Source organism: Lampetra planeri, chromosome 7, assembly GCF_965212315.1.
Source record: "Lampetra planeri chromosome 7, kcLamPlan1.2.h2, whole genome shotgun sequence".
Taxonomy (NCBI): Eukaryota; Metazoa; Chordata; class Hyperoartia; order Petromyzontiformes; family Petromyzontidae; genus Lampetra; species Lampetra planeri.
The window spans coordinates 17530034-17557136 of record NC_136113.1 but is presented as its reverse complement, the minus strand read 5'-3'; the positions used below and the strand labels follow the sequence as shown (position 1 = coordinate 17557136).

Here is a 27103-nt window from a genome sequence, read left to right as displayed (position 1 = left end):
ATACAGGAGGTCGTGCATTCGATCCCGACCCAGACGCCTGCTGTATATTTGGAGTTTGCATGTTTACCCCGTGGTCGCAGGGATTTTTTATCTCGGTCCTCCGGTTTTTCCATCCACATTTAGAAACGTGCGTTTTTAGTATTTGACTGCTATGCACTTAATTCGGCTATCATTTGTGGCCAAGTCGCTTCTAACAAAATAGCTATACAGTTCAGTGGGCCTGACCTGGTAAAATAAACTAAAATAGTTTAGTTTAATAATGTCATTACTACTGCAACCTCTACACTCAAACGACCTTCAGTTCAGCTTGCACGAACATCACGAATTATTGTTGTTTAGCAAAAGCCTCGGAAATCTGTCTTGTTTGAGATCGACCCCGATGCGTCACAGTTGAATATGGGGCCCGGGCAAAATATGAAAATAAGTGTGCGCCACTAAGTAAACACGCCGCGGGGGTGACTCGATACGCGCAGCACACGGCTAGGAAATTCGCCGTTTAAATAAAAACAATTATAAATGTTTACCGCGCGCTTCAGTCGCAATACATTGGCGGCTGCTGCTGCGGCCGCAGCCGTCACGAGCGGCCGTGGCTGCAACGAGGCCCCCCCCCCCAGCGGCACGAGGCTCGAACCTCCTCGACCACCGCTTCCACGACAGTGGCGCCTCTGCCCTGCCACCCGCGCCGAGGTCCATCTCTTGCTTGCGGCAACAGCAGCTGCGATTATTATCAAGTTTGTTGAATATTCACGAAAACACGCTCAAGTATTTGTGACGCTAACATTTGCAATGGGCCGCGAGCACGCTGCTAGAAGGGCTGAGGGCAGGTCGTCCACGTCTACGCTACCCAGCGTCACCAACCCACACAGACCAGCGTGGGGAAGTATGGTCAAATAGGCATGGAGAGGCCCTCATCCAGAAGTGGATTTATAAAAGGTCTGTCCATGCTTGGTGGCAGTTTCAATCAGAAGTGTCCATAATACGTCATAGCATCAAACACAAAACATTGCTGAGTTCCTCCTCTTGTCCAACGCGATGTCGTAGTTTGCAATATGAAGGCCTCCTCGTGCCAGCGTCAGCCCACGCGGTCGCACGATGCCCCGGTCGCCCCCCCCTGCACACGAGACGATCTCTGAGGCGTGGCGTCCCCACCAACGGCCAGCCTCGCCACTGAGACGCCACCACCACCACCACCTCCTCTGGTAATTGTCCCACTCTCGCCAACTTACTTGCCTTCACAGTCAGTACGATGCCTCCAATTTGCACTTGCTCTCTGATCCACGTGTTCCTCATTCTCTCTCTCAGTGCAGTTCCACAGCGTGCGTCTCCGTCTATGCTTCTTTGCACACTTTTCAGCTTCTGTTCCACGTGCTTTGTCCGTGTCTCCGATCCATATGTCGTGTGCTTAAGCCTACACAGCGGCAAATGACAGTTACAAAGAGCTGGTGGCGTCGTGCAGGAGACGCGCATTCCCACCAGGATAAGCTTACAGATTGGCAGACGCGACCCAACAGTTGGGCGGCCGAGTAGACGAGTGGTCAGCGCGATTTCCATTGGGCAAGTTTCTGCAGCCGGCGGGTCAATTCCCACAGCCTTGTGGTGACTTTGGTGGGGCATTCACCGCAAGCAGTGTGATATTTAATATGTTGCGAACGTTACACATTACGGGGACCAAGAATGAAACTCGACACATGTCAATAACACTGTGGGGTTAAGAGAAAGTATATAATAGGCGACGTTTCATGCAATGACCCTTCCTCATAGCACAGACAGAGGCCTGAGGTCGAGTGAACAACCAACATTTGCAAAAGCATTTAAAATTAACGGCAGTAGTCGTGAATTCGGAAATGGATTTTTGTATTTTCTTTTGATTCCATCACAGCTGGAGATCCCTAAAAGCGAAATGTAACACGCGCCACCCACACTCCCTCCCCGTCACCCTCCACTCGCCAAACCACACTGACCAGTGTGGTGAAGTATGGTGAAACAACCCCCATGAGCAACATGGCGTAGGGCGTCCTTCATCCAGCAGTGGATTGACAGAGGACTTTATAATTGTTTAGAACATTTCAGTTATTTTGTTTAACCACCCGAGCAGCCGTTTTAGTTGTTCACAAGAAGAGCAGAACAAGCTCTATTTCCATAGCTCGCTAAGAGCGTGTGCCAAAGTGTTTTTAAAAGTATGGCCTGATCAGCCGTTGCATTATTCATGACTTGTGTAACACTACACTTAACAGAGTAATTTAATATTAATATGATTTACGATTTCGTGTATGATATATCTAATTGCTAAAAAACGCAACTATGGAAGTCACAAACATTTCACCATTCATATTCTTTAGTTTTTTCGGTAAAGTCACGTAGAAAATAAAAATAAAGTGAATACAAATAAGAAAAATAATAAACAAGAAAAGATCACAAATGTAGACTGTAGCCTAGTTCTTAATCGGAGTGAGTGTACTATGTCCTGGCAGTCTATAATGTCGACTATAGCCTGGTTATGAGTGTACTGGCAGTCTATAGCGTAGACTGTAGCCTGGTTATTAATGTAAACTGTAGCCTGGTGATTAACAACCAGGCTACAGTCTACATTATAGACTGCCAGTACACTCACTCCGATTAAGAACCAGGCTCCAGTCTACATTAGTGTTTTTTATTGCTTATTATTTTTATTTTATTTTTGCAATTTTTATTTTTATTCACTTTATTAAGTATTCTTTTTCTACGTTATTTTACCTAAAGAACCAAATAATATTAATTCTTGGAGTCAAGAAAGATTTAAGTAAAAATGTAACCATTCAGTTGTAGAGTGATCATTTAAGGGTCGGAGGCTCGGGTCGCAACGTGGCGCTTCTCGACGGGATTCGTGCTGCGATCGTCTCTCGGCCTTGTGAGATGGACAGGCGAGGCCCCTGGCAGGAGGCGCTGCCCTGTGACCGGGCCACCGGAGCACCTGCGGGCAGCGGGCGGGGCAACACGACAACAATAGCCCAGGGGCCACGCGCCTAATCCATGACCCCCCCCCGCCGTGAATGCATCGCGCACGCGGCTTCCGCAACCTTTCATCCTCGCGCGTGCAGCGGCCTACGCCAGAGGAGGCAACATTCACCAAGTTGGCCGCGAGCACTGAACAACGTGGTGGTGGGGGGGGGGCGCCTGTTGCGTGTGCACCACACAGGACCACCGGCCGCATCGGCAAAAACGGGACGTCTACTGGGCCAGATCGGGATTTACAGAACCATCAATGACAAGACGTTCCTCGTTTATGGGTCAGTTTTACAGGCACGGTTTTACGGCTGCTCGTATAAAGGAACATCCTTTTGCAGACAGCGCCAATTCATCGCCATCGACCGGCCTGCCACCGCCCACTGTATAAACTCTTCAGATTTATTGAAGCGGCAGCGATTCTTTGCTCGAGGTTTTTGCCGGTTCGCGCCTCGCTTCTCGCGTGGGCCGGATTGGCGGAGAGGCGGAGGGGGGGAGGGGCAGAAAGAGGCCGGGAGACGATAAAAGCCAAAGTGGTGCGCAAGTTTAGTTTTGGAGAAAGAAAAAAAGGAAACCCCCCCCCCCCAAGGTGGAGAGCCCAGGAAATCTAGCGCAGACCCAGACTCGGCGTGGCGAGCCGCTCTGAAGAGCTGGCGGCAACTCCCTCGCGGCGCGCAGTCCCGCGGCACAGCCAGTGGGCACTCCGCGGGACCGTGGCCCGCGCCGCCGTGAATCTTCTCACTGAAACGTTGTTGAACATTTATTCAGCGCCGCAAAATTAACAATGCTCCGCAGTTGTCAACACCACAATTGGCAATATGATTTGTTTTTTTAATCCACACAAGCGAGCATTATTAGCGCACTTTGAGCGCGTGAGACGCATTCAAATGAACGGCGGCATGAGCGAGGCGTGCCCAAACGTTTTACCCAACAACAAACCACAAAAGGTCCCTAATAGTGTTTTTTTCCACTTCATTACCTTGCATTATACGTGAAGGGGAAAAACATCCCTTGGTTTGCCAAGGACTCCCCGACAGAAGAGTGGGCGCAGGGCGCGCGAGCGCCATTGCTGATAATTCCGCGATGTTTTAGGGGAGGAGAGTGAAGATATGCGAGGCAATTAGGCTGGGAAGGCTTCTCCCCGGAGACCAGGCCCCGTCACAACCCATCCAAAATCCCACATCATCTGCCTACTAATCGTTACGCCCGTTACTATTAAAGCCACTGTAGATTCCATACTCATTGCATATTTAATAATAATTATGCTTTTTAAAATTATTTTTAAACATATTTTATATATATACAGTTTTTCATGAATATTAATGCGTTGCCCCAGTTAATTCCCTTGCTTTTTTCAGCGTGGCCAGCTGATATGTTGGCCTCGTCATTCAGCCCAGAGCAATGCGTGTATATAATTGAGAAAACAATATCCTGCAGTGGGCCACCACAATAATCATATGACCTATGCTACACCAAAAAATGCGGTCACTAATTAACATCACTTTTATTCAACTCACAAGTTGAGTTTTATTTTGCAAGAGCAACCGGTTGCAGTAGCCAAAACAAGTCGTTATTTCAATTTTCCCCTTAGATATTGTAGAAGTCCACTGAATAAGCAAGACCTTCGCTTTCATCGTTAAGATACAGTATTTAGCTAAACCCAATTAATTGTCGTGATATGATCAAATGGGAACGTCCAAAATTATAGCTAGTGACGAAATACAATGTCACGTGGGTTTGAGGGCCAGTGCCCATTATGCACTGAAGGGCCCAAGGCCTCTGCTTGGCAATTGTACATTTAAAAAGACTGGGTGACAGGAGACATTTGAGGATCAACGTTAGTGTTATCACTTAGTGTTATCACGGTTTCATTTCCTCGTGAAATAATTGTTTAAAAAATCGCACAAGTGGCCTAAAAAAATGTCTTCTGAAACAGAGTTGAAGCCACTAATTCTGAAAATAAATTGCTTCTCATATTCCTCAAGTTGGCACTTTTGGTCATCATCGGTGGCTCCAAATGATCCTTGAAATGCGGACCATGTCACCCGTGACCCCTGACTCGAAGTGGGCGTCAGAGCGCATTTACAAAAGTGTGTGCACTTTGCTCACAGTGACAGATCATTCCTTATCAACACAGGCAGGCCTGGTCAAAGTTGTTCCCTCGCTCCTCTCTGTTACTGGCCCTTAGCCAGTGGTGGAAATTCCACATTCCTACAGCAGACACAATCATCTGCATAGAACCACTGTATAATTCCACAAATCTGGTCATTTTGTATCAATCCTGGATTTACGTATGCATGTTGAATGTTGAACTTCGCACCGTACGTCGCCATCCATGCTACTCGGCCTTACGGGAGGTGGATGGATGATAGGCTGTCCGCTTCTGACTGTGATTTGAACTTGCACTCTGCCAACCTCAGCATGAGGCCAAAATCTAAATTAATTGACACTTTTATTTGAAAAAAGGTTTTCGATACCAGAACTATGCTGAATTATCCAGACTGCTTATACAGTGATATTGATCATAAAATTACGACAATGATGATGATAATTTTCAAGAAATTATATTTTGAATAGATAATAAAAAAGATATGTATAAAGAAACGTTTATGTAAGAAAGTCTCAAATGGTTAGAGATACATTTTTGATGTAACCTGGCAGCAATAAAAAGAGGGCCTAATTTGATATGCCGTCCTACTCGGCACAGCCTCTTAAGCTCAACCAAAAATACACATTAGCAATTTCCACAATTTAAGAGGCGGTCAAAGCTCAAGGCCTGAAGGATTCTGCAGCTAATGTGCGCCTATAATTCACTAACAGATTACACGCACATCTTTCCAAGTTGTGCCGAGCAGTAGCCACCGCCAATTAAGATGGGACACTTTTATTTTATTTTTAAAATGACGCACAAATGGCCATTTATCCTGCCACGGTAAGTGCAGACGGATGGGGGGGGGGGACATTCACGTGCGCTGCCAGCTTTTGCTGCCTTCAAGTGGCTGAAGCCAGTCCCAGGCCCATAATTGGAAATGGCCGCCTCTGGTTCCTGTTGCCAGGGCGCATTATGCTTCAATTGCGTCCTGCAATCATCCCCAGACAATGAGAGATTAGAGAGCTGTCCCAGCTCACTGTAGCCAAGCATTGCTCGCCAAAAAAAATAAAAGCCACTTAGCTGCAGGTATGAGCGAGTGGGCGGGGACGGTCGGTCCCATGGCTGCAAAGTCGTGTAAAGGAGAAAAGAAGCGACGTGCGTGTTTGGAGTGGACAAATCTTCGTCCTGCAATCCAACATCAGTTTTTATTTTATTTTTGAAAAGACAAGAGTCATGATGTAGAATGGTTATTTTAAAAGGCAAGTGAACTTTTACAATTCAACGATAAAGTGCGCTTAGCAATTTCAAACGGTTTTTTTTTTTGCGGAACATAACATGAAGAAGATTGTGCGGATCTATCTCAATTTTGATCTGCAGCCTCCAGAACTTTCCATCACTCTTCTTAATCCCTTTTAAGTCGGAGTCTGCCATAAATGGGATCTTGGACAATCACGGAACTGATTCGGCGGCACGTCTTTAATTTTGTATTTTACATCGCCGTAGGTCACGCGACGCGCCTTTGTTGCGACGACGTACCCCGATAAAGACGGCGAGATAAAGCCTCCGACTCACAGGGGGAAGCCTCAGAAGCGAGGCAGACGGACGCCGGGAGTGAGCGCCACCTCTCTGGGCTCAGGGCGGCAGCGAAGGATGTGGTAATTGCGCTTCTGCGGAGAAGCCAGACCCCCGGTAGCATCTCGAGTGGCAGCCGCAGAATTTTTTTTTATTCCACCTGAGGGAGCAGGGGACAAAGTGTGTGTTGACAAATTGGAGAAGAAAGCAGAGAACAATTATTTTGTGCACGTTTGCAAGCGGCATTACAAGCACTGTGCGCCATCGCACCGGCCACGACAGCGGTCGGGCGGCGATGCGGAAAAGTCGCTCCGGCGGATTTAAAACTCGGGATGTTGTTGTCGTCATCTGCGCACAAACATAAACTTTACTCTCAGCTTGAGCGAACAAAATGTACCGGCTCCCGCGATAAAGGTGAGCGGCGTTTATTGTGAACATACCATCTGATCGTTAGACGGTCTACATCGCGTAAAAAACACATTAAGCGATTTTTTTTACGGCTAAATCTGGGGCCATAGGGACACTGGTGCTCTGAGACCCATCCTTGATCCCCAGCCGCAAGGGGGGAGCTGACCCAGTTGCGCTTCTCAATAAGTGTGCTCGAGAATGCAACTCAGGACACTCATTTCAAGCCGAGGTGACCTAGGCGTAGCCCTTTTCACGACTGTAAATGTACTTATTGTACATGTACAGCCGACCCAAGGAAGGCCAGAGACGGGTGCTTCAATGTCAGGGTGACTTGACCCTTGGGAGGCCCTCTGTGCATGCAGTTGCCAATCAAATGTTTTGCTAAAATCACGCCACAGAGATTTGAATAACATCCGCTGTTCATGAGTCAGTGCAGCCATGATTGCCTCTGGCCATTCTCCCAACGTAAAGGCCGCGGCAAGCTCGACGACACGCGGGCTGCCATCCACATTTGCATCAATAAGCACGTGTGTGTCTGCTGCACAGCTCAGCAGGGAGGCAACATTTGTCCTGGTGTCGAATACACATCCAAGCAGCTGACTATAGCAGAGCTGCAGACGCAAGGGGGCAGCTCAAATGCAAAAGAGAAAGATATTGTCGTCTGTGGGAGTCTGTTGAGCAAAGTGAGTACAGGACTGTAATCTCATCGCGAAGCCACAACGACAAATCACGAGGCTGCTTTCTGGTCTGAAAATCAACCTGTGATTCCAAACAAGATGAGTCTTTACAAAAAAATCGTCTGAGATGCAAACTGGAGCTCAGATTCAATAAAAAACAGGATTGTGGGAGCAGGCAAACACAGCAGCTGCCTTCCCATGAAATTAAATCTTTCGTCAAACACAAATATCTGTACACTGGCCCAAGTGTTGCCACTTTGTCCACAGGCCCTCAAGAAAATAACAAACTCTGTTGTGAAACCAGAAAGAGTGTTGTCTATCAGAGCAGCACAGCGTCGCTGGGCTATTTACTCAAACGAGGGGGCCTTTGTTTACTCTCGTGCAGCGTTTGTTTGGACTGCAGGAATTGAATGCATGGACAGAATTCACACACTTGGCCGCGCATGTCAATTAATTAAAGTCTTCTCTTTACGGGCAGGTGAAGCACACCGTCATATGCTGCACCTCCTCTGCAACAAACGGGGCAGGGTCTGTTTGCTTGTTATTTGTATGTATTCTTTCCGAATTGTGGAAATGTTGAGCCTTGATGCGAGTACACAGTGGCCTATGATAATGATGACAAAGATTCTTTAATGTCTATTTTAGGGCAAAATGTGCTTTAAAATGGGCGCTGTGTCTCGTAAGCTTGACGCGCCCGCTCGCTGGGGACTTTGATCCGTTAACCCCTTCCAGTGAAACCGGCTCGGTGACTAGGGCACCGACTCAGTCGGACGCTCGCACGAGGCTGCGCGGTTTAACAAGACCGACTAAATGGGGGTGGTTTCGGTGCAATTGGACTCAATCCCGCGGATCGGTACAATGTCATCCATCGCCTAAATGATCCGAGCCACGTTCCTGCAAATCCGACCCAGATCAGATCTACCGATACTATCTGCGTCAATGGGGACTCGATTTTAATTATTTCTTCTAGATTTGAAGCTTTCGTGATTGCAAGGATTCATATTCTTAAGTGTTTTCGGTAAAGTCACGTAGGTAAAAAATTGAAATTAATAAAAGTAAAATAAAATAAAAATCACGACGTTTCGGAGGCAACACAAGCTTCCGTCTTCAGGTGAAACCGTCACAGCCACGACAGCTGTATCACGTAAAAAAAAAACAACACTGCATTTAGCCTACCCGTTGTCATTTAAGTAAAAATAAAGTCTGAGTGTTAAGACTATTTTGAGTAGAGTCCTGAGTTAGGATGCTTCAAGCAGTCCCATGAAGGAAGGCGAAGCACCCAGAGAAGACCCACCATGCATGCGCGATGTCTGCACAGATGGGTTCATGAATCCACGTGTTTACAGACATCTCGCCATCACAGCGGGTCTAACGCCACGACATCGTCCTGTGCAGTCAAACAATTGCTTTGTCAATTGAACCCGTGGCTCCTGCCGGACAGGTTTTAATGCTCAGCATTATTTTTTATTCTGAAGTAAAAAAATGTCGACTGTACTGTGACCCCTGCAGCCATTTATTTTTTTAGTCCACGGTGGTGATTCCCAGCTCCAGGCCATGCTAACCCCGCACGGTACACGTGCCCACGATTACCAACTATCAGGTGCAGGCGGTGCGGCGCTGCGGCTACATCTGAAAATGAATGCAAGGGATTCGTAATCAAACCAAGGAGGACCCGTGGAGGGGAGGGGGTCACGAGGACTGGGGTGGAGAAGCGCGGCACCACGTGACCGGCGTCCACTTGGAGACGAGTGGCAGCCCGAGCCTCCGCTCCATCCCAGTCGCAGGTGGCGAGAATCACCAAACGCGGTCAGATTTCTTTTGCTGAAAAAGTCCGGTCAGTTCGACTCTAAACCGAGCCATCGATACCCCCCCCCCACCTCCTCATTCCTCCTAGGCGTGTGCGTTGACTCACCTGCATGGGAAACTAGGAGCCTGTGGAGGGGGCAGTACAGCAAGACGGTTCGTGAGGCAATGGTGGCTATACTGCACCGATGATTCCGAACGAGAAAGAAACCAGGATGTGGTTGTCTCGTTGTCCCGATGCCGTCTCAGATAATGGGGTGGCCAGCGTTCTGGGTGTTTGTGTGCGCGCATCGCACGCGCGCTGTGACGCCTCTGAACATGCAAGACACGCTGGGGGCAGGGGGCTTGTGGAAGCAGTGGCACCTCTTGCTGGCTAGAAATCGCCGCTCGCGTGGATCACTCACCTCGACATTGTGCCTCGTTTGTCTTCGCCTGTAATGTTCCAGTGAGAACTTCACTCTTGCTGAAGCCGTACCAGGCTGCTCGCCATAGAACGGGTCTCTATGCAAATCTCAGTAATACAACACTCGAACATTAAACAAGCAACGCGGAAACAACAAGCCACCACTTATGTTATATCATTATTTCGATATTAATTTGCCTGCCACTACACATACACGACGATGGGTTAATGTTTTCATTAAGATGTAAGCTATGAAAAAGGAATAATGGCAAATCGGTACACTCCAACACCAGAGCACTCGCATTGCCTTGCAGCAGTTATTATTATTATTGTTCTTAAGTATTTGATTTACACGGGCGCGGTAACTATTACAACCGAGACGTGTACACTCGCCGTGGCCAGGGCCGGGGGGAGGGGATTCAAACAATGGAGTTAGGCACGGGACCCTCGCGCCACGGGCGCCTCGAACGCGCGGAGGAGGAGCCCCTCCGCGAGGCTCCACACGGGGGGGGGGCGATCCGTGACCCCCCCCTCGCCGCCCCTTCCCCCACAGGTTCTCAGCGGCACGGCCGCCCCCACAGCCGCCCTCTGTTAGTTACAGACGCGATGCCCTCCCCCCCCAACATGTTTTTGACAGGCAAGGGAGGCATAATCAGTGGGGAGTGGGGGGGCATGGAGAGCCAGGCGTGCATTACACGAGCCGGGTGGGGGGGGGGGTAGATGCGAGAGAGGTGTGTGGGGGGGGGGGTGAGGAATCCACCCGGCTGGGCCGAGGGTAGAAATGGAACCGTGGCACGGAGCGGACACCGCCGCCGCCGTCCACGCCGCACACGACGCCGTCTCGGGGGCCCAGCGAGCCGGCTCAGTAAAGCCGGCTCACTGGGCCGGCTCAGCAAAGCCGGCTCAGCCAAGCCGGCTCAGCAAAGCCGGCTCGCTGGGCCGGCTCAGCAAAGCCGGCTCGCTGGGCTGGCTCAGCCAAGCCGGCTCACTGGGCTGGCTCACTGGGCTGGCTCAGCGAAGCCGGCTCAGCCCCGCACGGCGCCGGCGGCTCTCCGGTGGCGAGACGACTCGCTCCCCGCGCTGACCTCCACGGGCGCCTTCTCCCCGCACACAACGTCGACGTTGTCGTCGTCGTTGTGATGCGGAGCAGCAGCAGCAGCAGAGCGAAGGCGCCGCGCTTCAGGCAGAGGCACAGAGAGAGGCGGGCAGCGTGTGCCGCGCGACGGCTCCGCCGAGGTGGCGTTTCAATCGGTATCGCTCCCGCTGACCTCGCCGTCTTTTACATTAATCCCTTGCAGCAGACATCTTCGGGCTGAATCTATTTAACTTGTCAGCTCGCCTGCTGCTTGACACTTCGGTGCTTAATTGTGTTCCTGTGTCGAGTGACTTTTGTACACACGTGGCTACGTCATGGGAGACCGTGGCGCAGCGCTCAGCGTCGCTTCACGACTTCGATTCCCCGCCGCGGCTAATATCGGTGGCGAGTGATATCCGAACCGGTCCTACTCCCACCCCCACCACCCCTTCACCAGCCCGTACTGCTCAGCGTGGTGAAGTATGGTCAAATGACCCCTGGCGTTGGGAGATCTTTACCCAGCAGTGGGCGCACGAAAAGCAGCGAATGCAATGGGATGTCACCTCTAAGTAGTGCGACTCGAGACGCGATGCACACCATTCTCAGCTCGCTGTGCATCTTGGAGGCAATGCTTGAAATTGACAAAGATACAACCATTCAATGCCCACCGAGCCTTGTCAAACAAAGCGCGAGGGCAATGGAAATGAGGTGATTTATTTAACGCAATTGGACCAATGTGATACTTGACTCACAGTTAAACAGGTCATCATGAGAGACTTTGTCTCAATGGGTTCATTTAAAGAGTACATACATACATACATGCCTACCTACCTCATCACCCATCTATGTGCTGACATACCCATCTTTTTACCCAACTACCCACCCACATACCGAACCACTTATGCACATACCTCCACACCGCACTTCCGATTAGCACGGTTGGATATGTACGGTGCGAAAGAAGTTCAACATACCAACCTACCAAGTTACTTACCAACTCATCCACCTACATACATGACTACGTACCTACTTACATATCCATCTATCCATCTACCTATGAGAGCATTTGATTTAGCATCATTCATGCAATTTGCATCTCAATTCTGTTCTGCCTTCACTGGCTTTCAATCAGTTTTCAAATCACTTTCAAAATCCCACTGTGTCCGTGATGTTACCATTTTTTTTTACAAAACCTCTTTGTTACAGAGCATGTATCCCGACATTTACATATTGCCCAGAGGCGAGAGAAATGGCCAGAGTACACACTCGTTACCCCGCCATAGGATCTCTGACGTACTGCTGTACAGGACCGCTGGACAGATGGAGCCAGTTGTATCAACATTGCCGTCAGAGCCACGGGAGGAAGAGGCAGTCACTGCTGACTATACACACGGCCGTTCCCGTTTCGTTACTGAATTAGCAATGAAAGCATTGTTATTAATGTGTCACCTTAATGTCTAATTCGCGTATCATTTTTATATAATCCAAATTCAATGACCGACATTTTTGAAGGCCGGTATCAGAAATCAAAAGTGGCATCGCTGATTTGCAAGTCCAGTGTATTAGCATCTCTTGCCGTCTTTCTGCCCGTCTCTACATAATAAATATTACGCCGCGATGCAAACGTTTCAAATCCATTCTGCGAGTCACGATAATAACACTCCACAAATGGAATCTAATGCCGTGCTCCATTGTCGACCTGTAATGACATCAACATTCACGGCGCCGTCAAAATGGTAATCTTGTAATTTTCGAGAGCGTAATTAAAGGAGAGATATCTTTCTCAGCGGCACACGCGGGCTTGGCATATGCGAGGAGCTCGTGTCCCTGGCTCGAGACCAGCGTGCGCGCCGTGCCATATGGCAGCGTGGCGTTGTGGCGCGGCGATTAGCACAGATTATAGCGGCCTCTCGAACCCTGACTCGGAGCAGCTTGGATCACAGCACCTCCTGCAGGGCACACAGCACCAGCCCGCCAACACCGCTGCCCCGGCCATTTAATTACCGCGCCGCGCCCGCTCACCTCTTTCCTTTTTTTGAATCCAGGCCGCAGAGTAGAAACGAACGATGCGTTTTGTCAGGGCAGTGGGAGGGGCGAAAAGTGTTATCACGTCGTCATTTGGGAGAGTGGGAGTGCGACCACCAAGAGCCGGATTCGCGTGGCGATGAGAACGGCCGTAACGCGTCACCTCGGCGAATTTCCCCATCGTCGGTTCACTGAGACGTTGGCTCGTTTTCTGCCAAATGAAGAATCTGGCAGAAAGGAAGCGAGCCAGCATGGTGAGCCGCGGACCCACGGTGAGCCCTGGGTCCACACTGCGTTCAAGTGGCAGTTGTTGAAGGAAGAAAACCAGGGCTCACGTTTAGAGTGAAAATAGAAAATCCACACAAGACTTGCTCCATGACAATCCTTCATGTTACTCTAAATACTCGGAAAAATAACTTGATTTTTTATCTGGTTAGTTTGAAAACTGTAAATAAACGAATCGGCAAATAAACAAGCTTCCACTCCCGCCGCGCAGTTGTTTACAAGAGGCGGCTAGACCCGAGTATCCCGAGTCTAGACTCGGGTAACCCATCCCCAACGTGCTAGTTGAAACATCAAATTGGCCCAATAAGTGTAATTTCTCACCAGTGTGCCTCCAGCAATCTTTCAAAGCGCCCGCCCAGCTCATATACTCAGTGGGAGGAGGAGGTTGTGTTTGTAGTGTGGGGTTTCTTATATTTCCCAAAATCAACACTGCATTGTTGGTTTTGGAACGGAAACGCCATTTGCCCCAGGAACCCTGGGTCCCCGTGCACGGCAGCACCCGTGCCGTTCTAGGACAGGGCCCAGCTTTGCGGACAACCCGGGCCCTTAGCCAGGATGCTATTTCGGGCCCCCTACAAAGCCTCTTTACTCACCGCTTCCCGCTCCCCCGCCGTGCGCCCCGCGGGTCACGGAGGTGGCCGTCTGCTCCGCTTCAGGCCTGGCGAACGCACCTGGGGCCCAATGTCGAATCCAGACTCGAGCGTCCCACTGGCCCGAGGCCCGACGCCACCAGCTCTGGGGCGTGACGTTGGGCCCCCATCGCACTCGATGCCGAGAGCGTGGCCTTGAGACAAGGACACCGGGTCTAACTTTTGGTTCAATTGAACCCTGGTGGCCAGGGGTCAAGGGTTCATGGCTGTCGGCCTATAGCTTTGTGCCGTGGGAAGGAGTGAAGCTGCACCATTTGCAGACCTCCCGAATAGATGGGCCCGATCCCACGTGAGGCTTAGTGGAGGGAAGGGGGCATCCCGTAAGAGCGGCGCTCCAGCCGCCCGCACAGCCCCAAGTGTGGGCCACGGCACCTCCTCGCCATGCCAGGCCGCGTGCGCCCTCACCGCCCCGTTGCCCCGTCGCTCCTTCGGAGTCGCGCCAACAAAGTGACACAGACGGTCGCCGTCACGCCGCCCGCCCCCTCTCTCATGCCTCCTCCTTCCCCTCTGCGCCGGTTTTTCAGTCAGCTGGAGCGTCGCAGCGATGGGTTACAGCGAGACACTCGAAAACGCACGCTGCGAGAGTGCTTGTGAAATTACGCACAGGCTTATACACTCGACACCCCGGGGAATCTCATTGTTGTCCGAGCGAATAAGTGGCAAAACCACCGCACGACACCAAACTTTCCTCTGCGACAGACAAACAGCAACCCAAAAGGACACGATGGCTGTTCATGAAAAGAAACATCTCTTTTCTGTCGGTATCCAAAGACTAATTCTCCATCTTGCTAAATGTGTTCGGGAGAAAACGGTTGTCTGCTGCTCCATGTCCACAACAATCAGGGTCAGGTGGGTTTACGCTCGGCAAGTTACAGTTTATGCTAAGTGCATATCTTTGCTTGGCTTGACATGACCACTTATCTATGAATGGAAAAATGTATAGAGACTCTGTTTACTGCATCAGAAGCAGCGCCTGTATACGGAACAGCACCTGGGTGACCCATCGTGACCCCGCGGCAATGTAATGTAGTGCCTTGCCAGACTGTCACGTGCGCCGTGAGCCTCCCCGCGGCTCTGAAATGCAGATGGCTTTGCTGTCTGTAAATGCAATGAGAAACGCACGGGCGCGAGCGCACGTACCTGCACGAACCCACACACACACGCGCGCTGTGCATGCACTGTGCGTGCGTGCGCGCGAGCCTCCCGGCTCGAGCGTAAAGGACCGAGACAAACAAAGCCGGAGCAGCCGAGACGGCGGACCTTGATGTGCCTTGTCATTAGTGCCGTGTCTTCTGGCGTTACAGGGCCGGCCTGTGATCATGCATAATTTATTCTCCATTAGCCGAGGAGAGCGAGGACTGCGGCCGGAGGAGGAGGGAAAGCGACAGGAAGAAGGGGAGGGAGGGCAGGGAGAGGACAGAGGGGGTCGGGGTGTGGAGCACTGCGAGGGTCGATGTAAATAAGACAGGGAGCTGAAGAGAGAGAGGCGGAAGGTGTGGGGAGAGGTGGGGGAGGGAAAGGAGGGGGAGCTGGGGGAGCTGGAGGGAGTCAGGAAAGTTTCTCAGAACTCGGCAACGGAGGGGAGGCGGCAGCGTGTTGACGAACAACAAGAGAGAGCGCGGGCTGCCAGGCAGAGATGTCCCCACGTCGTTAGCGAGGGTAGCGAGCGCGTTCGCTGTGCAGCAGACGCGGAGCCAATTACAAATGCAGAGAGGTGGTTAAAGCCAAGCGAAAGATGTAAACGGGTAGGGAGAACGCACGGGGAAAGGGCCCAAGCTGCCGGGAATCTTGAGCGAGACAAAAAAAAAGAGTTCAAGATTAAGAATAAGTTGAGAATGATTGAAAAATGAGGTAGGGCCGGAGCAAGGCAGCAGAGACAATGAGAACGAATGTGTGTACGGTTCTTGGCAGAGAAGAATCGGGTGAGAGGCGATAAGGATGACTGAGGGTTACAAAAGGAGATGATTTAGTTAAAGGACGAATATCTGTCCATATGTTAAAAATGGGTTATAGAGTATAACTATATCACTGCGAGTGGACGATTTTTAGTCGCTATTCTTGTTTTATTGTGGAAGTTGACAGTGAAATGAGAAATAAGTTCAATGTGTTGTGCTGATAAAAAAAAGTATTTTTTTGTCAAATGCGGTATTCGCATAATCACTCTCACACACACCCATCTCGAGATTTAAAAGAGATCAATGTAACGTTGTGAAACGCGACGCACGCGTGATCATTGTACTTTGGTGGGTGGGAAAAAAACACTCTGCCCATTTAGAGAACATCAGAGCAGAGGGTGGAGAGCAGTGGCGATGATTAGCGATTACCGGCGCACGGCCAAGCGCCGACTTCGATATGTAAATAACGAACGTGCACTCGGACACAGTCGCGTGTATTAATAAATTACAATGCCGCCCATTAATTCTGCTACAACAACAGAAGAAGAGAAAAGTCACTGCGAAACAATGAGCAGGTGCAATGGAGGGAGTGACAGCCGCAGAGCGGTGTCGGAGCTAATGGAAAGGCGTCAGGAATTGCGGTAAATCGGCACGTGACGGCTCATGGCTTAAGTGGTGCCAGATAATTGACTTTGATATCAAACCGAGACTTCCCGCTCCCCCCCTCCCCACCCATTTTTGATCAGGACCTTCAAAACGTACTTTTAAAAAAACGTACCATGATGCTGAAAGCCAAAGTGCTCTAATGGCGGTGTTGATGGAAGGGCCTTAATGACACATAATGCGAGGCAGGGGTCCTTCGTGTTAACTCGCTCATAAGAAATGCATGCGGAGACACTCGTCAAGAAATCCGGAACAAAGCCGCTCCACATTAACCGCACGGCGCACACTTGACGCTTCGCCTGATGTCACGCACGGGGCCCGAGATGTAACACCTTGCCACATCGGAGCATTCACGTAGCCCGCTCGCCCGCCCGCTCGCTCGCGTCCATCGGCGAGCGGGCTAAACCAGGGTTGTTCTGGAGCGGCACGCACGGCCTGGCACGGCGGGGTGGCATGGCCGGACATGGCTGGGGATCGAACTCAGGTTGGCGGATTCAGAGTGCGGCGTGCTGACCGCGACGCGTTCTGCGCATGCGCACGACATCAGGGTTCAGTAGAGAGCACGTGCCAAAGCAGTTATACGATCGCACGCTTTGTATGTATGAGCTGTCTACATTAGGTGGTATATTGAAATGCAAATAAGTACTTAATTCATCTTGGTTATTGCTCTTAAATGAATCATCAACATTTATTGCATGTAGTCCGGCATTATGTAATTATAACTATTCTTCAATGTATTTGTTCCTCATAATGTATTCTTAACCTACAGCATACGACATGAAGCATTGTCATTATGCATGGCATCAATCATTTATCACTTTAATACCCTGTATCATGATTTCTTTAATATGCATTATGTATTGATTGCCATGATATATTTCAAAAGATGTCTAAATACTATGCACTGTTATGTATATTTAATTTGTATACATGTTCCATATTCCCACTTTTAGCAATGTGCGCTTTGCTCGTGGAACAGTTAATTACATGTTATTAATTTGTTATTAATGTTCATGGACATTAATTATTAATAATGCATCATTAACACGGCGCCAAGGCACTCATTAATATACTATTAATACTGAACACCCATTTAAAATAAAGCGCTGCCCTTTTTTCAAGTGGCTGTCCCTATTAAAGGTGCATTAATGAAGGTTATGAGCCCATGACATTTCGTGACATTTGTTATAGATTTATCAGTTGGGTTGATTATCATAAATAATGCATCACTAATAAGGTATTTATACATTTATATTGATTTTAGCTGCAGTTATGTAAAATGCCACATTTCATAACGGAAATGTTTAGTGAATGTTCAAAGTTTATATTTGTGACTTGAGGCTTGTAAACTGCAATGCTACTGAACTAAACCGTGACCCTAGCAAACTCTAACCCGTGACTCTAGAAAACTCTAAACTATAATCCTATGTCACTCTAACCCGTGACCCTAGCGAACTCTAACCCGTGACTCTAGAAAACTCTAAACTATAATCCTATGTCACTCTAACCCGTGACCCTAGCGAACTCTAACCCGTGACTCTAGAAAACTCTAAACTATAATCCTATGTCACTCTAACCCGTGACCCTAGCGAACTCTAACCCGTGACTCTAGAAAACTCTAAACTATAATCCTATGTCACTCTAACCCGTGACCCTAGCGAACTCTAACCCGTGACTCTAGAAAACTCTAAACTATAATCCTATGTCACTCTAACCCGTGACCCTAGCGAACTCTAACCCGTGACTCTAGAAAACTCTAAACTATAATCCTATGTCACTCTAACCCGTGACCCTAGCGAACTCTGAATTTAAGAATTTCAATCAAAATGGCCAATCCAGAAGTGTGGAGTGTAAAATATCCTGATGTACAATGACGTCTGTAATGGATTACATCAGATCTGTACTTATCTTGGACTGACCTCGGTGGACTTTCAAATTAGATCCACTACCGAGTGCACACGGAGACGCTGCGTGCACAATGAACGCAACGGTGGCGGTCGTGGCGCTGTGATAATGGAGGTGACAACGAGGATAAGGAAAAGAGGAATGCGTTGTGAAGCTGGCTTAAGAAGAGTATCATGGCGCTTTTACCACGATAGATGATGGTGTCGGAGGGAGTGGTGGTACGGCGATTAGCGCGCCTCGCTATGAACCCACTGACCCGAGTTCAATTCTCTACGATGGTGAAGGTCAGTGGCGAGTGATATCGGAAACCCTTCACCAACCCACACTGTCCAGCATGGTCAAGCATCTCCCATGAGTGGCATGGCATGTAGAGGGCCTTCATCCAGCAATGAGATGACAAAAGACTACAAATCATCATCATCATTATTTACCAAGACGGTTCCCACGCACGGCGAGACCCGGGACCGGAAGTGGCTCCTTTCACGACGCCACTCGTCAATCAAAGTGGCAACAATCCGATCAATGTCACACTTGCTGCCCGTTTGAAGATGATAAGAACACATAACAGGCTGATTGCGTGTTGAATCACAAGCGCGCGTGGTGAAAGCAGACTCGACGCCTTGCAAAAGGCGTCTATTTGGCGTTTGAGCATCTTAAAAGCTTATTCTTTTTGGCAACTATCGTGTTTACCTTGACTTTCAATTATCCCAATTATCCCAATTATCCACGCGTGTGGGTAACACAAAGTGCTCAGCGCGGACTCAATCCCCGAACGGAGGCTGCTGCCGGCGTCTCTCGTGGTAAAGTTTCGCTATAAAAATGTAATTCCAAAAATAAATTCCCACCGTGAATGTCCAATCCATCGGCCGCGTCTTTTTGACACCAGAAAGTCCCGCCATTGATTTAAACTCATCCGGCCCTTGATTGCTTCCAAAGGGCCCTGCTCGAAACGTAGCACCGATCCCGCGATGAATTCCCCAACGCACGGCAACGAGGTTCCCATCATAAATTCACGAGGCCGAATTGTACGTCAGTGACTCCGCTGACAGCGGAGTCTGACACAGCCCTTGTGTGCTTGCCTCGAAGTAAAACTACCAAAACAAGTTCCATTTGTCTGAGATCACTATTAAAGCAGCGAACCATTTTCTTGCTGTCCAATTGGACTCCCACAAATTCTTTCCCAACAGCAGCGGGTCATTGGCGGTGCCACGATCATCATCAGCAGAAGCCATGATATATCCACTGCTGGATGAAAGCTTCCTAACGCCAAAGACATCTCCGATGATCCTGCCATTTAGTGATCCATCTTGCTCACGAGCCGATCTCATCCCTGCGTCTCTGCAGTGGTCGTCCTTAGGGACGCGTTTCCCCCTTTGGCCGAGGCACTGAACCCCACGTCTCTACCATTGACCATCATCCCTTTTGAGTGACACGTCGTGCTCTTCTTCAACTCTGACGTCCCGTGCCTGTTCTTGCATCCGCGTGGTCCCTCTCACTGTCCATCTGTGCGTCGCAAGCATTGACAAATTATCCGCCGCCAACGACCACAAATCCGCCGACGTTGCATGCCAATGTTTAAACGAGTGGGATGTGCCTGAGAGCAGGCAACACGCGCGAATGCAGTCTCCCCTTTGTGTTTGTTTTTTAATAACGTGTCCATTTGGCATCGTGACGGCAGCGCGATCGATGACTCCGCTCACCGGTGGGAATTATCAGAGCACGCTTGTGCACAGCATTGTCACACCGGGTTAGGGAGGAAATATTTTCCACTGAAAATTCCCCACGCCCCCCAATGTGTCGGGCTACAGTGGCTTTCGAGAGCTGAGCCACATTGCAGTGACAAGATAGGACAAAGGAGTCACTTTCCATCGCTTCTGACTGACAAATGCGCACGCTGACAGTGAAAAATGAAACAAACAGCCAAACGATAATAAGGTCCAACAGAACGTGGAGCTTCTCCGTCGAGTGACATCGATGCCTTCCAGTGGCGGAGCGTCGTGGGCACAGGGCCCGCTGCGTGGAATTAAACGGGAGAGGGGGGTCCCCTGTCCAATCGCCGTCGTCCTTTCTCGTAGCCCGGCGCTGGGGCTGCCATGAGCCGGGTCTGCGTGCGGTGATTCAAGCCAGTCAGGAGAAAATTAAGGGCAGCAAGAGTCTTCATATCCAATTGTTTAAACTTACCTCTCCTGTCAAGGGAACTCCTTCTGCTGAACAAAACTATCGGAGAGAAAATTATCTACTAAATGCATTTTGGACCGTTAGAAAGAACTGTGGGCAATAAAATAACATAATTGTTTGTCCATCAGCCTATCAGACTTCTGCACATCCCAGCAACATTCGTTCAAGCAGCAAGTGGTTATGGTGTGCTAAGTTTCAACAATTCATTCCTTTCTGTTACGATGCTGCTTTAAACGTTATCCTACCACGAGCAGAGAAACTACCATTCACAAAATTCTGCGGCCACACCGTGAAAGTGCTCCATCATCAGTTCAGCGACGCTGCATTTGCACGGCTATGCCAAGAGCGGCTCAGCAAAAAGCTTCAACAGCCGCGCGGCTCCGCGAGCACCACACAATGTGCCGCTCCTCCAGCGATCCCAGCCCACGCTTACCGACGAGGATCGCAAGTGACCGAGATGCCATGAGGCACGCAAACTCTCGCCCCCATTAACCCCGCGATGATGTCACAGCTGGTTCCGAGGGCATCCGGGACGCGCGACTCGTCCGAGTCTCAGGCCTGGCCGGTGGCAACGGATTCTCTTGACCTGAGTGGGAGGTGTTTACTCCGATGGGTCTCGGATGTCTTCGTCTCGGTTTTTTTTAAGTCCTCGAAGTGAAGTGGCAGTCGCTAAAATAAATAAAGATGAGTCACCCGCTATCCCAGATTTTAGAAAAGCAATGCCTTGAATCTCTCTGCGCAGAGCTTCGCTAAACGTTTATACGTTTGAGGTTGTCTTTAGCTACTATACTTTTCTCCCACATGAAAGCAAACACTGTTAAAATGGAACTGGCCAAACATCCCAATGCAGGACCCTCTGTAGGTAAATATAGGGGACTTGTTATTATTCTGTGTAAACTGGTCAAACGCGCATCACACATTGTGACATCCTCTTGGAAGGCGGACGACGAGTGTCATCGATGGGCTCTCGCCCGGCTTCACATCAGAGTCTCTCAGCCTCTCGTTCAGCACCGGGGGGGGGGGGGGGGGCTCCTCGCCTCGGCGCAGCTTCGTCCCAACAATGAGAGCGAGTCTTTACTCCCACCCGCGGTGGTTGCTTTGTGTGTGTCCAGGTAGATGCAGGCCCCCAGGCACCGCGGCCACCGTCTGCGGTGCGGACGACAATTAGCGCGGTTGGCTACGTACGGTGCGAAAGAAGTTGAACTTACGTGCGCGCGTACGTGCTTACGTGCGCCGAAGGAAAGAGACGACAAAGAGAATGAGCCAAGGGTGCTGGTGACAGCCTGTCGACAGGGCACCACCTCCCCGCGCCTCCTCCCTTCACCTCCCGCACACCGACCCCATCAACCTTGCACTGGAGATTAAACCCCGCACCCCACACCCTTCTCATGCCTAGCACATCCACAGGACGTCATTGTACGTAATACCTCCATACCCAGAAGTTCAGTCTGCCAAAGCATTCAATATTTCGTTTCATCTCAAATAAAATGGAATGTTAATTTGTACCACGCGATGATAATGGTGGGGATTGTTTAACCATCCTTCACTATTCTTATGCGTGCGGGTTGGTGAAGGAGAGGTCCCTAGGACTGGTTTAGATATTACATTTGGGAACCGAACTAAGATTTTTGGGTTCATGGTGCGGTGTGCCAACCACTCTGCCACCGCTCTCCAGATCAACAACAATTGTAACGTATAAATTAATTTAACATTCACGAATTGAATGTATTCCGATGTTGACTCGTATGGCAATGTAAAACCAGGTGTACGTTGGGCCAAGGGTTGGTCGGTTATAATTCGACTGCACATGCAAGGAACATCGTGAATGGAGTACAACTCTGGCTGCCGCTCATGTCTCTGTAAAGTCACTTTTCTATTTGTCTACGATCGACACTCAAACTCGCCAGGCCTCTCACGAGCGAGTGCCGGGTTGGCTTGCTGCAAGTTCACGCCGCAGTGAGGAGAGAGGCGCACATTCACAACGCCTCGGCCCTGACATCACAACAACTCCCTGGCATCACAACAACTCCCTGGCATCACAACAACTCCCTGGCATCACAACCACTCCCTGGCATCACAACAACTCCCTGGCATCACAACCACTCCCTGACGTCACAACAACTCCCTGACGTCACAACAACTCCCTGGCATCACAACCACTCCCTGGCATCACAACAACTCCCTGGCATCACAACCACTCCCTGACGTCACAACAACTCCCTGGCATCACAACCACTCCCTGGCATCACAACAACTCCCTGGCATCACAACCACTCCCTGACGTCACAACAACTCCCTGACGTCACAACAACTCCCTGGCATCACAACAATTCCCTGACGTCACAACAACTCCCTGACATCACAACAACTCCCTGGCATCACAACAATTCCCTGACGTCACAACAACTCCCTGGCATCACAACCACTCCCTGACGTCACAACAACTCCCTGACGTCACAACAACTCCCTGGCATCACAACAATTCCCTGACGTCACAACAACTCCCTGACATCACAACAACTCCCTGGCATCACAACAATTCCCTGACGTCACAACAACTCCCTGACATCACAACAACTCCCTGACGTCACAACAACTCCCTGACGTCACAACAACTCCCTAGCATCACAACAACTCCCTGACATCACAACAACTCCCTGGCATCACAACCACTCCCTGACGTCACAACAACTCCCTGACGTCACAACAACTCCCTGACATCACAACAACTCCCTGACGTCACAACAACTCCCTGACGTCACAACAACTCCCTGACGTCACAACCACTCCCTGACATCACAACAACTCCCTGACATCACAACAACTCCCTGACATCACAACAACTCCCTGACGTCACAACAACTCCCTAGCATCACAACAACTCCCTGTCATCACAACAACTCCCTGGCATCACAACAACTCCCTGACGTCACAACAACTCCCTGGCATCACAACCACTCCCTGACGTCACAACAACTCCCTGACGTCACAACAACTCCCTAGCATCACAACAACTCCCTGACATCACAACAACTCCCTGGCGTCACAACAACTCCCTGGCATCACAACCACTCCCTGACGTCACAACCACTCCCTAGCATCACAACAACTCCCTGGCATCACAACAATTCCCTGACGTCACAACAACTCCCTGACATCACAACAACTCCCTGACGTCACAACAACTCCCTGACGTCACAACAATTCCCTGACATCACAACAACTCCCTGACGTCACAACAACTCCCTGACGTCACAACAACTCCCTGGCATCACAACAATTCCCTGACGTCACAACAACTCCCTGGCATCACAACAACTCCCTGGCATCACAACAATTCCCTGACGTCACAACAACTCCCTGGCATCACAACCACTCCCTGACGTCACAACAACTCCCTGACGTCACAACAACTCCCTGGCATCACAACAATTCCCTGACGTCACAACAACTCCCTGACATCACAACAACTCCCTGGCATCACAACAATTCCCTGACGTCACAACAACTCCCTGACATCACAACAACTCCCTGACGTCACAACAACTCCCTGACGTCACAACAACTCCCTAGCATCACAACAACTCCCTGACATCACAACAACTCCCTGGCATCACAACCACTCCCTGACGTCACAACAACTCCCTGACGTCACAACAACTCCCTGACATCACAACAACTCCCTGACGTCACAACAACTCCCTGACGTCACAACAACTCCCTGACGTCACAACCACTCCTTGACATCACAACAACTCCCTGACATCACAACAACTCCCTGACATCACAACAACTCCCTGACGTCACAACAACTCCCTAGCATCACAACAACTCCCTGTCATCACAACAACTCCCTGGCATCACAACAACTCCCTGACGTCACAACAACTCCCTGGCATCACAACCACTCCCTGACGTCACAACAACTCCCTGACGTCACAACAACTCCCTAGCATCACAACAACTCCCTGACATCACAACAACTCCCTGGCGTCACAACAACTCCCTGGCATCACAACTACTCCCTGACGTCACAACCACTCCCTAGCATCACAACAACTCCCTGGCATCACAACAATTCCCTGACGTCACAACAACTCCCTGACATCACAACAACTCCCTGACGTCACAACAACTCCCTGACGTCACAACAATTCCCTGACATCACAACAACTCCCTGACGTCACAACAACTCCCTAGCATCACAGCAACTCCCTGCCGCGTGTCCGTGCGGTGTGTCGCGAGGGCCGTGCGATGCAACGCACGGTCGCCACGGAGCCGAACGCCGACTCGAACTCTCCGCCGTTTTCAAAATCCGCCCGTGCGTCGATTTTCAGCGGTGGGCCTTGGGCTGCAACGTGGAAGCGCTTGAAGGCAGCACACACGCGCACGGGACCTCGTCCTTTGTGAACCGCATGCGCGTGTCATGAATATGATGTTGCGCGCGCCTGTATGTTATTAACCCCGTGGCTTCTGTGCGTGCATCCTGCTACCTTTACAACTCGCCACCGTCGCCCCCCACCCTGCACCTACCGACGATTCAAAAGAGATCCTTGCACGAATCAAAAGATGCATTTGAATCAAGTACATCATTGCTTCCTGCCAGCTGCATATCAGATGCCATTTTAACTGTTTAAATAGCGCGGCCCCACAACTGCGATAATGATAACGCCATGCCGTCGAGCGCCGACGATTTTTATTGCGGGTTTTTTTTTTTTAAATTGGACAACTGTTCATCACGTCTTTACGACGCGGGGCACACAACCGTTGGCGGCCGAGGAGGAGGAGGGAGGCGGCGGCGAGGCTGATGAGGCGTCGTTTTGTCGGCACGGTTTGGGGGGGGCTTGAGGTTGAACGTCGGAGTGACGCACGCGGCGTTGGGTGGGGGGGGGGGCTGCCGTGGCGAGCCGCGGCCAGAGATGAAGCGCGGCCTCAAACGCGGCCCGCGCCACGGCACGCCCCACCGGACGGGATTTAACTAACGATGACAAACACAGCCCGCGCCTAACTAAAATAAGGACTGCGGCATGAAACATTGAATAAAAAAAATGGAACATCACAACCGTGTCAGTGTGCATGGGTTTTTTTTTCGTCCATGAGCAGCACGAACTTTTTCTTTTCATTTTGCCGTTTCACCACTTCAAAAGCGGCGTTTTCGGATTTTTGGCAAAGCCACTGCTTGTGGCTATTTAAATTAATGGCAAAATGCATTAATACTGCACCGCACAAGGCCACTTCACATCACAAACTAAGCGGAGATTTAGATTTCAAAGCGAAATAAAATAGCTGGCTTCATTTTCAGGAGCAACTTCCCCCCCGTCTTTACTCATCAACGGACGTCAACTAGAGCAGGGCACGAGCGCTGCGCCCTCGAGAGGCGCGCTGGGAGCTCGTCACGCGAGAGGAGCGGCTCGCCACGAGGGCGTCCAGCGGCTGTGGTCGCGATGAGGATGCCCCTCGCGGGCCACCCTCGATAACGAGCACGCACCAAGCTCCCGCGCCATCAATCCGCACTTACGCTCCATCTCCTCGTATTTTCTTTTTCTTTATACACAAAACGCGTCGTGCGCTCTGATTCCCGATGACCGCTCGCGAGCGTTCACACTCGGCACCACGTGTTCAATGGAGCGCCGGTGTGGGGGGCAGCTGGGCAGCACGGGGCGGCGGTGAGACGCGGACGAGAGAGGGGCGTGAAGTGAATCTGAGGAGGGAGGGAAGTGAATCTGAGGAGGGGGGGGTGAAGTGAATCTGAGGAGGGGGGGGGGGTGAAGTGAATCTGAGGAGGGGGGATGGTGAAGTGAATCTGAGGAGGGGGGGGGGGGTGAAGTGAATCTGAGGAGGGGGGGGTGAAGTGAATCTGAGGAGGGGGGGGTGAAGTGAATCTGAGGAGGGAGGGGGGGAAGTGAATCTGAGGAGGGGAGGGGGGGGGTGAAGTGAATCTGAGGAGGGGGGGGTGAAGTGAATCTGAGGAGGGGGGGTGAAGTGAATCTGAGGAGGGAGGGGGGGAAGTGAATCTGAGGAGGGAGGGAAGTGAATCTGAGGAGGGGGGGGTGAAGTGAATCTGAGGAGGGGGGGGGGGGTGAAGTGAATCTGAGGAGGGGGGATGGTGAAGTGAATCTGAGGAGGGGGGGGGGGTGAAGTGAATCTGAGGAGGGGGGGTGAAGTGAATCTGAGGAGGGGGGGGTGAAGTGAATCTGAGGAGGGAGGGGGGGAAGTGAATCTGAGGAGGGGAGGGGGGGGGGTGAAGTGAATCTGAGGAGGGGGGGGTGAAGTGAATCTGAGGAGGGGGGGTGAAGTGAATCTGAGGAGGGAGGGGGGGAAGTGAATCTGAGGAGGGAGGGAAGTGAATCTGAGGAGGGGGGGGGTGAAGTGAATCTGAGGAGGGGGGGGGGGGTGAAGTGAATCTGAGGAGGGGGGATGGTGAAGTGAATCTGAGGAGGGGGGGGGGTGAAGTGAATCTGAGGAGGGGGGGTGAAGTGAATCTGAGGAG

The 27103-nt window shown here is 50.6% G+C and overlaps 1 long non-coding RNA gene across 1 annotated transcript; it reads right to left on the bottom strand.

Moving 5' to 3' along the window:
- Positions 1–1298: 1298 nt before the first annotated feature.
- LOC144720170 (uncharacterized) lies at positions 1299–3116 on the bottom strand. The gene is made up of 2 exons (XR_013585718.1): positions 2793–3116; positions 1299–1408 (listed from the first exon to the last, which is right to left on the bottom strand). It is a non-coding gene; the product is annotated as an uncharacterized LOC144720170 (long non-coding RNA).
- Positions 3117–27103: the final 23987 nt, after the last annotated feature.